Source organism: Marmota marmota, unplaced genomic scaffold, assembly GCF_001458135.2.
Source record: "Marmota marmota marmota unplaced genomic scaffold, marMar, whole genome shotgun sequence".
Taxonomy (NCBI): Eukaryota; Metazoa; Chordata; class Mammalia; order Rodentia; family Sciuridae; genus Marmota; species Marmota marmota.
This window is the reverse complement of record NW_026000020.1, coordinates 3,212,720-3,224,328: the sequence shown is the minus strand read 5'-3', so window position 1 is coordinate 3,224,328 and position 11,609 is coordinate 3,212,720. Positions and strand designations below refer to the sequence as shown.

Here is an 11,609-nt window from a genome sequence, read left to right as displayed (position 1 = left end):
TTAATGATTCTCTTTTCAGTAGTAAAGAGAGCATGATAGTCCATGACATGATCTGAATAAAGAGGTATAAAAAAAATCCCCTTTCTAAATTCCTAATCAAGCACAAAAAGCAAGAATCTGGGTGATTACATATATGGTACTTGCAAATATTCTGTTCTAAATTAATGCATATAAAAACATTGCTTCTAATGTTGCTGAACAAAGTGGGGAGAGAAAAAGTTGGGCCCAGGGCTGAGGCCACACAAATCTATCTGAAAGCTTTTCTGTCCTGAGAGAGATTTTTATCTCCCATAGCTGCAGAGTTTATTTTCATTAAAAATCAAACCCAGAATCTTATCCTTTAGGTGATTTAATTACAACTCACATTGAATTACCATCTTCACAGGATGTCTACTCTTAATGTAAGGACATTCATTTAGAAGAAATCAGTTGAATTTGGAAGATAAGTAAAGACTGAAGAACTTAGAGAAAATGAATCCCTAAATTCCAATGATAGTCTTTGCCAGTAGAAGCAACTTCTTCAAAATCATCTGAGGAGTTAACCTTGCATTACCTAAGGAAAAATAATAGCTTCATCCCCACACCAGCCAGTTGTATGGCAAAGGAGTGATCCTCTACTCAGGACCTAACCCTTCATTCCTCATGGTTCTAATCCTATAATTAGAGTCTGAAACCAGAAGGTACCAAGGTTAAGTGCAACATGTGACCCATGAAGAGGTGAACCATACTCCATAAGAACAATTTGAGTTTTCCAGTTTATACAAGAAAATTGAAGTTTACATGTGAAGCAAATATAAGATAGTTCCATGTGAGAAGACATGGAGGAAGACAACAAGGAGGGGAACACACAGTTGGATCTGGCTGAGTTTATTGATATGAGTTTACTAAGTGCAGTTAATTTTAGAGCTTGGGGACTTAGAAAAGGCTTTCAAAGTATATATGGTTGGCTGAAACATGACTTGAAAAATGGCTCACAGTGAATGAGTTAGAAGTGTCAGACCAGTCTTGATTTAATGTAGACATATGGATTGTAAGACTTAGAAGATTTCAATGTCAGAGTGGATTTGTCACTTAAGATCTTGTCACCCATATTTGGAGATATACTTTTCCTGACAACTGTGAGAAACAAATAAGTGAGGGGAGCCCTGGCATTCTTGAGGACTTGGTGATTGCTCTTCTCTGTACACAAGTCAGTATAGTAGGAACCTTGGCCACTGAATTGGGAATTCTGAATTCAGTGAGAGTAACTGAATACCAGGATTGCAGGAGCCAAGTGACAGAAACTAACTGTAAGGTAATGAGTCAAAGCAACAATCAGAAGGGTCTGCCTCATGTAGGACTATGGTGTTGGTTACTTGATCAAGGTGTTCCCTGAAATTAAATAGATAGGACTACTAAATTTATGTTCTGTTTAAGCAGGAAAGTTCTAGGTCAAGTGAACAAATGTCTAACCTGAATTATAGGATTGAAAATTTGTTGTCCCTCAATCAACTCCTAGGCTTGAGTTTGTTTACAGATTCACAATATTTTGAATGGAAGGGAAAGGGCCCTGGTACACTGCCAACATTTATATTGTTAGTGTTTCTCCCAGTATTCCTCAAAGGAACCTATGGTCTTTTATCAGGTTAAATGCAATGAGAAAAAGGAAATAATCAGAAATTTTGGAGACTACTGAACACATGGGCTCTGAACTAAAATTAATCCTAGGAGACTAAGCATCAGTGAGGTCTACCTGTTAGGCATATGGAGGTCCAGGGATCAGTGGAGTTTTACCTCAGTTCTCTCTCCTAGTGGTTTCACTATGTTCACAAACTCATTCTGTGGCTATTACCCTGGCTCTGGCATGTATAACTGGCATAGTCATAATCATCAACTGCAATGATTCCCACAGTGATTTCCTGACCTATGTATTTAGGGCTATTACGATGCAAAATAGTAAGTGTCATACAGTAGAACTGTCCCTTTCTAGAAAAAAGTCACAAGCCAAAAACAGTACCACATTCCTGAAGGGACTGGAGAGTAGTGCCACCATCAAGGACTTGAGAGATGTAAGGAAGGCGATTTCCATATCCTCATTCAACTTTCCTGTTTACCCTGTGCACAAAACAAATGGATCCTTTATATATAACCAGAGATATGAAAAATTGCGCTCTATAAGTGTAATAAGAATTGTAATGAATTTTGCTGACATATATAAATAAATAAATAAATTGGAAAAAAAACAGAAGGATCTTAGAAAATTACAGTGAATTATTCTAAGTTTAACTAGGTATTATCTTCAATTGCAGCTACTATACCAGATTTGGTTTCGTTGCTTGACACATCCTTGGCACATGGTATGCAGTTATTGATTTGAAAAATTTATTTTTATCCATCTCCTGTCAATTAGGTCCACCAGAAAGAGTTTGCTGTTTTCTAGCAAGGCCATAAATACACATTCTCTGTCCTTCCTCAAGGGTATATCAACTCTCTAGTCCTTAGTTTTCACTAGTTTGCAGAAATCTTGATCTCCTTTCCCTTCCATATGATGTTATGCTGGTCCATTCTGTTGATTGGACCTAGCGAAAAGATACTACTTCATACATTTTAAGATAGTTCCATGTGAGAAGGTAGGAAATAATTCTGATGAAAATTCAGATCTTCCTGCTAAAAAAGTTTAGAACACTGCAAAGTGTCGGAGATATGAGGCCTGTTGAGGTATCCCCTCTAAGGTAAAGGGTAATTTGCTGCTCCCTTACAGCCAAAACAATAGAGAAAAAATGCTGAGTAGAGCTCTTGAGATTTTGAAGGCACCATAATTTTTATTTTGATGAGTTATACCAGTCCATATGTTTTTATAGTGTGCTGTATTATTTTATTGTGTACTTCTTCCCTTGTTATTATACAAAACTTGAGGTAACTCAAGAACCGTGAGAGAAACAAGGAGAAAATAAAAAAGAGACGTCTAATGAAGGAATGGAACGCCTGCTAGCCGTAACAAGTACCTGCTCTTATTTGTGGAACTGGAACCTCTCTGACCTAATCAGTCTGTGGGGACATGGGCACATGAACTAGGGAGACAGACATGGGCCTGGTGCTGTGTCTACTCATTTCCAGAAGGCACATGTCTTCTACACCTTTTCTTAAGTGACGGAAGACAAACTACGTGAGAATCCAGTATTTAGATTCTGCCCATTTTGAGGTATTAAATGCATAAGGAAAAGATTACTTATGTCCAAGTAACATGCAAAATATGTTTTTAGGGGCTGGGATTGTGGCTCAGTGGTAGAGTGCTTGCCCAGCATGTGTGAGGCCCTGGGATCTCTCCTCAGCACCACATAAGAATAAATAAATAAAATAAAGATATTGTGTCTGACTACAAATCAAAAATAAATATTAAAAAAATTAAGGGCTGGGGTTGTGGTTCAGTGGTAGAGTGCTTGCCTAGCATGAATGGGGCACAGGGTTCGATCCTCAGCACCGCATAAATGTAAAATAAAGATAATGTGTCCACCTAAAACTTAAGAATAAATATTTAAAAAAATAAAAATATATATTTTTAAACCAACATGGTTAAGTGTTAAGATTTTTAGACATCAGAATATTTATTCACATAATTTTAAAGTCATAGCTAATCGTACTTTATGGTACTGATTTAAGTGATGCAGTTTTCACATTTGTGTCTTTCAGAGAAAAGGTAGATTAGTTGTTCTTGAACAACTCAATGCAGCTTTGCAAGAGGAGACATAGTTTCCAGCATGCTTTATTTTCAGTTCAGACACCTCAATTAGGTTCTTTCTAAATGCTGCCACTGTCTTCTGTTTGAAATTTATAAGCTCTTCTTTTGCAGATTCAGAAAGCTGTTCTAATTTCTCATAGCAATTCTGCTGGTGTTCCTCATTCAACTTGACATCTTTGCTTTTTAACTGGGCCTTATCCAGAGCTTTGTTTGAGTTCTCATAGTCGATGAAACCTTTGGTGCCTCTGTATAAGAGACCCTTCACAGCCTCTATAAGCATGTAATATTGGAGAAGCTCTGTCAACTTTAAATCTTCATCTGATGAGACTCCACCCTCTACTTTCCTAAGGTGTTCAAATTGTTCAGCAACTTCAATAGGTATTTTTTGATGATTGTGGGTTTACCTAAAGCCAGGCTATGCAAGCTGGCTGCAGTGTGAATATAATCATCAGCAACATTTGTATGAGATCTGGTCATTCTGTCTGCTTTAGTACAGGAATCCTTGATCCTGTGGGAATAGTAAATAAGAAAGTTCTCTTGCTGCAAGAAGTCATCCACCTCCTTAACTGCAGGAAAAAGAACCTCATCAGCACTTTTCACCACACTTTTAAAGAAGCCACCAAACATCTCTTTTTTTCCACCTAACACTTAGATCCTTATCGTATTCCAGGAAAACATGAAAGTTGTGATTTACTGAGAACAGAATGAGAAAAAGCTACTAAAGAAATACTTCAAGAGAGGATGTAATCTTCTTAAAGACAGCGAGATACTCAGCTTCCAGTTATTGCTTCATCTTTGCAAATTCTTTTTTGGTCATAGCCCCTCCACCCTCTCCTTGTTTCTGCATCTTTTCTGGAGGACAACTGAAATCTGATTTTGTAGGAGCAGGGAGAATAATAAGCCTAGTCTATGGCTTCAATGAGAGTATCATGTACCCACACAAAGTTTTGATGTTGCCTTGTGACAGAAAACTCTGGGCTCTGAAACGTGGGCTGTGGAGTCTTGGTGTGCACTGTCAACTTGACCTTATCTCTGTCACTGAGTGCATCAGGTATGTCAATCTGAAGTAAGGGTTCAACATTCAGGTGTACAGACACAGACCTCAGGTTGTCATGGTCCTCCTGCTGCTGCAGCTACTCGGGAACCATAGTCTTGGCAATGCAGCTCTAGAGCAGATGCTACCTGGCCTTACTCAGCACCACACAGAGACCACTGAGCAGAGGAGTGCGACATGGAGAGCAGCACTCATGCTCTTCCAGTGAGGTAAACTTTGACAGAGCACAGTCCCTACATTGTTGACCACAAAAGCTTCTGTGTTTGAGTGAGGCCCAGAACAGTATATGCAGTCTGCCTTGCCACATGATCCACCAGATACAATGGTGCTTGAATGGTGCTTGTAATATTGATTCTGTGAATTGCCTTAGGCAGGGCTCTAGGTGAATCATCACTCAGGTCTTCAGGATTTTTGAGCAAGTCACTGTAATCGCCCTCAGAGAACTATCTCCATTTTAGAGATAGGTCTTAGCCTCTCAGAGAGACTGAACATTTAACTATGGGCCACCAAGTTACCATGTGACCTGAGCTGCCCTCACAAACTGCTATAATCTTGGCCCCCCAAGTTATTAGGTTGCATGTGCAGTGCAGCATTGAATGGAAGAGGTATATATGAGATTGGATTGGGCAGGCCCTGATGGTGCAAGTACCATATCTAATGTATTGCCCTAAATGCCTATAGCCCCACAGACTACAATGGAGGCAAGGAAGAACAAGTCTAGGATACAGGAGATCTCCTAGATTTTCTCTTAGTATTATTATACTCTGTGAATATGAATTAGAATGGAAATCTCTTAGTATTATCATGACTTGTGGACATCAATGGGAATTATAACACTTCAATTCAGATTTAGACACTTTGGGATGAATGTTTAGGTCCCCTTCCACACACCAGGTAAAGATATGCTGAGTTCTTTGCTGGAGACAAAAAAGTATATGAAATGGGTAGTGAAAGTAGATACAGTTGACCCTGCATGTCCACAGTTTTTGCATCTTCAGATTAAACAAACCTAGATTGAAAATTGTGTCTATACTGAATATGTACTAACTATTTTTTGTCATTATTCCTTAGACCAAACAGTATACCAATAATTTACAGTGCACTGTCACAGTGTTAGGTATTACACATAATCTAGAGTTGACTTAAAGTACACAGGAGTATAGAGTTTATAGGCAAATACTGCAGCATTTGATGTAAGAGAATTGAACATCCATGGATTTAGGTATTCATGGAGGAATCCTAGAACCAATACCCCTGAGATACATGATCAATTAACACAATTGAGGACTGTAATTGTGTATGTTTGTGTATTCTCCCCTCTCTATATATTGTGTTCATATTCTTCCTTCCCATTTATTAACATGAGACATTTTGCCTTTATACCATAGTATTTAAGCATTTTAAGCTTTATATCATAGTATTTAAAATATTGGACATCAACAACAAGAACACTCAAGGAAACATTGCTCTCTTGAACAGCAAGTGGAAATCACCTGTGGTTCTCCCAGCTTGGATGACAAAAAGGAATTCACAACTCTGCGCTGGCAGGTCAATCTCACATGTGCTGCTTCTGCTGTGCCTCAGTATGACCAGCCCCATGTGTAACCTATATTCCTTTGACTACCAAGACTCTGGCTTCACAAGGATGCTCTGTGGTCATGTGGAGTTCAGGGGTCTTCATGGTGCCCATATAGTGCTCTACTGTTCATGTGGGATGCAGAAAAGAATTAATTCTCACTATAGATGGAATTATGCTGCTGGTGCTCTTTCAGATGCATGTGAATCCCCAACCCCAATACTCTGCCTCATCTCCCAGTCTGGCTCTTCTCTCTGCAGCCTGGGCCTGGCTTCCTTCAGAGTGCAGTCCTTTGAACTGATTCACTGTGCTGTGAGACTCCAAGAGCCTCCCTGTGGCAGCCCTCGGCAAAGGACTGATGTGTAAATAGGAAGCCCAGTTCTTGCCTCCAGGAGGGACGTTACCTGGAACAGGCTGAGATCAGGCTGAGGCAGGGACTTATGGAGCCCACATCCTTGCTTGGCTTCCATGTGGTCTCCCTACTCCCTGATGATTCTCTCTTGGAAGAACTTGCACCCAAATCTTACTGCCAGGGTCTGCTTCTGGGAGCCCAGCTCCAAACAGAGTTTTCCATGACTTCCTGAAGCTGTGAGAAGGCAGCCTCATTAAATAGCCTGTGGCCGATTGCAGTTTCCTTCAGGATTACAAGCAAGCTGTGACCTAATGTTCCAACAAATTCCACCTTCCTCCTCCCTGAGGCCCGGATAGAGTCCTGGGCTCATAAATATGTGGGTTGCTGGGAAGGGCATCTGAACTTTTCACCCACATCCTGCAAGGGCGAGGGAATAGGTTCCCCTCCAGAAGCCTGGGCTGGCTGAGAAATCAAAGCTAAGAAGTATTACTACGAGATAACCACAGGACACAGAAAAGTAGTTTCAGAGTGAGGGCAGCCATGGGCCAAGTTGACCAGATGGGTTCAGTTTCTAACAAAGAAGGGAGCCCACACTTGTTTTATTTATATCAGAAAACATCAAAGATTTTTGATAGAAAATTCTTCACGAAAACAGAATAAAGATGGGGGCAGGCAGGTTGCTCAGTTCCTAAAGGGTCATGCCCATCTCTGGTGATGCTTGGGGACCTTTTGGCAGAATGGAGGGGGAGTTCACTTGCAAAGGGCAATCTTGATAGCAGGGATTGCCACTGTAAGTTCCCAATTGATACTCCCTCGCTGGCTTCTATGCTATAAAGGTCCTCATGCATCTCATGGGTGGCTTCCCGCAGGAACTCATATTCAGCTATTACAGCCCACTGTTCATAGACCCTCTGGAGGAAGGCAAATTGGCCTGTTGTTCCCCTCACCTGCACTGTTCATGATTCCCTGTTGTTCACACATGGTGGTTGGGGATGTTCTTCATCACCTCAGAGTTTAGTGAGGCAGACAGTGGCCCCCTGGTTAAAGACATGATGGATTATGGAATTTTAAGCCTTGGTAGGCCAAGCGCTAGTTAGTCGGTTCAGTTTTTTCTCTGAAACTATGGATATAGGCCTGATCACTCTGGGGGGATGTCATTAGTGACTTCTCCTTGGAAACTTGTTTCCCACAACATTTCAGCAATTCAGTGGTTCACTGGGGATAACCTGATGCATGGAGAGCTGTGTACTCCAAACTCTTCTGGATTCTCTTCCTCTTCTGGATGGAGGCCATGTTCCTGTTAATTACTTGAAAATAACACCTTGTCTTTGCTACAGAATTCTTGCCAGCATGACCCACATTTACCATGGGTCCCTTCTATGTCCACCTCCTTACTCCTAGAACTCATGGCATGTATACCATTTCCCAACAGGTTGTCCAGTGTTGGAGGTGAGTTGAGGAGTTCCCGCCTCAGGAGCTCAAGAGATCTGGTAACCTGGACCCTCATTTTTCCTGGACAGTTGGGTGTTTTCCCCCTCATAAGCCTCACACAGATGTAATCCCCTCTCTGGTGATAGTCTCCTATTTTGAAGGAGGTCTCCTCAGTGCTCTTTGGGAAAGAGATTGGAAAGTTCTTATAGCATCTAGATTTTGGGACTTCCATGTGATCCTAAACCAGGACTTCTATCTTCATAAATATGGATCTGGAGAATGTCTGCTCACCCTCTCAGAGAAGTTCCAGTTAGATTGCACCAGAAATTCAGCTTGAGCCAGACTGCCTCTCTGGGGCAGAGGAGAAGGAATATAGGAGATAGATATATATATATATATATATATATATATATATATATATATAATCTTCACTTGAACCATGTTCTGAATATATTTTTATCATTTTGTCTCTTTATATAAGGCTCAGATAAGGCAAATCAGTGATGTTCACTCAAGGCAGATGGACATTTATGCAATCCAGGACTTCTGCTTTTCAGGGTTTGTGGGTGGTTGGTATAGACACACTTCCATGAGTTCAACAAAGACACTACCAGTGTAATGCCACATTATGTACAACCACAAGAATGAGATCCTAGTTGGAATGAGTCGTACTCCATGTATGTATAATATGTCAAAATATGCTGTACTATCATGTATATTTAACAACAACAAAAACAATAAAGTATATACCTGTTAAAAACATGCATTGTAATGTATACATACGAAATTACATTATATACATATTAATTTATAAAATGGCTGTTTAAATAAAGAAAAAAAAAACAAGAATGTTGGCTCACATGAGGCAATGCCAGTACAAGGCCAGATGCAGCCCAGTGCACAGGTAGATTTCCCAGGAAGAAGAGGTTTCCAAGAGGGATACCAAGATATTCAGAAAAAACAAGGACCCTTCTTTTTGCTTTGGTTATGATGAAGATGAAATATGAAATGGTTGATGATTTAATGAAGAGATTTTATAGTTAATTAAATGGAAGCCAAGGTGGGTTTGGGAGTCAGGGAAATTCAAGGATTAATCATGGAATAAAGCCAGCTTGCTAGGTTTCGGGATTTGTTACATGATAAGAAAGGATCCAAAGAGCAGTTAAATTGTGGTAGTGCTCTGCTAAGTGCTAAGTAGAATCAAAGAACTAAAAAATGTTGTCTGAAGAGAAGGTACTTTTCTTTTGGTACTAGGGATTAAATCCAGGGGTATTTAACCACTGAGAAAAATCTCCAGCCATTTTTATTTTATTTTATTTTTATTTTGAGACAGGGTCTTAATAAATTGTTCTGGGCCTTGCTAAGTTGATGACGCTGTCTTTGAACTTGCAATCTTTCTGCTTCAGCCTTCTAAGCTTAAGGCATTTTTAATCTATGGTGTTTTTTTTTTTTAGAGAGAGAGAGAGAGAATTTTTTAATATTTATTTTTTAGTTTTCAGTGAACACAGCATCTTTATTTTATTTTTATGTGGTGCTGAGGATCGAACCCAGCACCCGGCACATGCCAGGCGAGCGCATTACTGCTTAAGCCACATCCCCAGCCCAAATCTATGGTTTTATAGTGAAGAGGGGATGGAACACTAGCTAGAGACTGGGGGAGTCCTTATTCCACTGCATCCAACATAGTCTCTCTCTCTCTCTCTCTCTCTCTCTCTTTTTCTTGGTTTTCTCATCCAAAAAGTGAGATTGTTGAATAGTGAAATATTTCTGGCTCTCCTAATTCTATTTCTAATTTTTTGATCAAACTTCTTGTAAGTGAATGGTTACCAAGTAATTTTTCCATAACTATTTACAATTTGATCTTCCATGACTTATTCATTTAGGTGTGTGTGTGTGTGTGTGTGTGTGTGTGTGCGTGCGTGTGTGTAGTGTCTCATTAGAATAAAGGTTTTTTTTGAAAGGACCCATGAACGTTGAGCATGTTAGATTAGGAAGGCTATGTGGATGTTTATTGCCTCTATCATCGTTATTCGATAGGGTTGGGACCACAAATATTTAAAAATTAAATTAAACCATTAATTATTCTTTTTTGTTGGTACTAGAGATTAACCAAGATACGCTTGACCACTTAGTTACATACCCAGTCCCTTTTTTGTATTTTTATACAGGGTTTTACTAAATTGCTGAGAATCTCATTAAGATACTGAAGCTGACCTTGAACTCTCAATCCTCATGCCTCAATGGGAGCTAGATAATTATTCTTTGTAGTACCTAGAATATTCTTAAAAGGGCATAACAGAGCTTTAAAGAAAGAAGTTCAGAAATACTTTAATTGAAATTTTCGAGACGTAGGAGAGTGGAATTCATTTTTACAAAAATAAAAGTAAAAAATTTTACAAATTTCAAAAAAGTAAGGTAGGTTTTGCCTAGTTGAAAACTCCAGACATATTGCTTATATTTTAATACCTCTTATATGACTAGCCCACATGACATTAAGAAAGGGAAGTATTACGTGCTTTCTGTGTAAATTTTCAGGAAGTTCCTGGTATGTGAACTAAAGGCGTTCATGCTGGTCAACACTGCATAACGACCACAGTACTGGATTGTTTGTCATGTGGTTAATGATTTGCTTCCCTTAGAAAGTAGAAAGATGAAAGAACACAGATAGGGCTTAATTTGTTCTTGGGTGGAGATAATTTTCTTTATCGTTTGTTTAGTGGTATAGGAAATCACCCCTCACACAAAATGTATTTTGCTAACATTCTATAAAAATAATGCAGATGTTTGAATACCTTGTGCAAATGATGGCAGACATTTTTGTGAGACAGGTTTTAATGAAAAGGAGAAAACAGAACATGATTTTATGATTAACTTGACCATAAGGACAATTTTGCTAGAAGCCGTCTATTCAAGAAGTATGAAAAATGATATTTTCCCCCATAGATGTAAGATTCAAATCTTTCTTAAAATGTACAAGGGACTGGATATTTCATTTTATTTTTCCTAGGTGAATTTATAGTTCTTTTTTTTCTAAGAAGTTCATCTGAAATATAAAATCTCTTTCTGCTTTCCAGTCTTACTTTGGTCACAGAAGTTGGCTCAGGTTCTTGATTATCCTCTGTTTTTTAGCATTTGCTCTAATGCCCAGCAGTGGCCTCTTTGATCTTTATACCATTTCAGGTCATTCTGGATCAGACCCAGCTCACTGGGTTCCATTTTCATGTTATCCTCTGTATCTCATAGTCTAATATCAGAGTTGTGTCATCATTTTTCTCATTCTTGACCATCATTGTGGTTTAATATGTCCCCCAACCTTGTGTTAGACACTCAGTCTCCATCGAAACACCGTTGAGAGGAAGATCCTCATAAGAGGTGGTTAGGTCATTAAGGGCATTACCATAGGAGTGAATTTGGGGGTAGGGAGTGAGTTCCTAATGAAAGGGTAAGTCCCCACCTCTCATCCTTTCTTGCCATCACA

General features: G+C 39.3%; 1 pseudogene; it reads right to left on the bottom strand.

Moving 5' to 3' along the window:
- Nucleotides 1–3,681: 3,681 nt before the first annotated feature.
- Nucleotides 3,682–4,866, bottom strand: LOC107154050 (annotated as a pseudogene).
- Nucleotides 4,867–11,609: the final 6,743 nt, after the last annotated feature.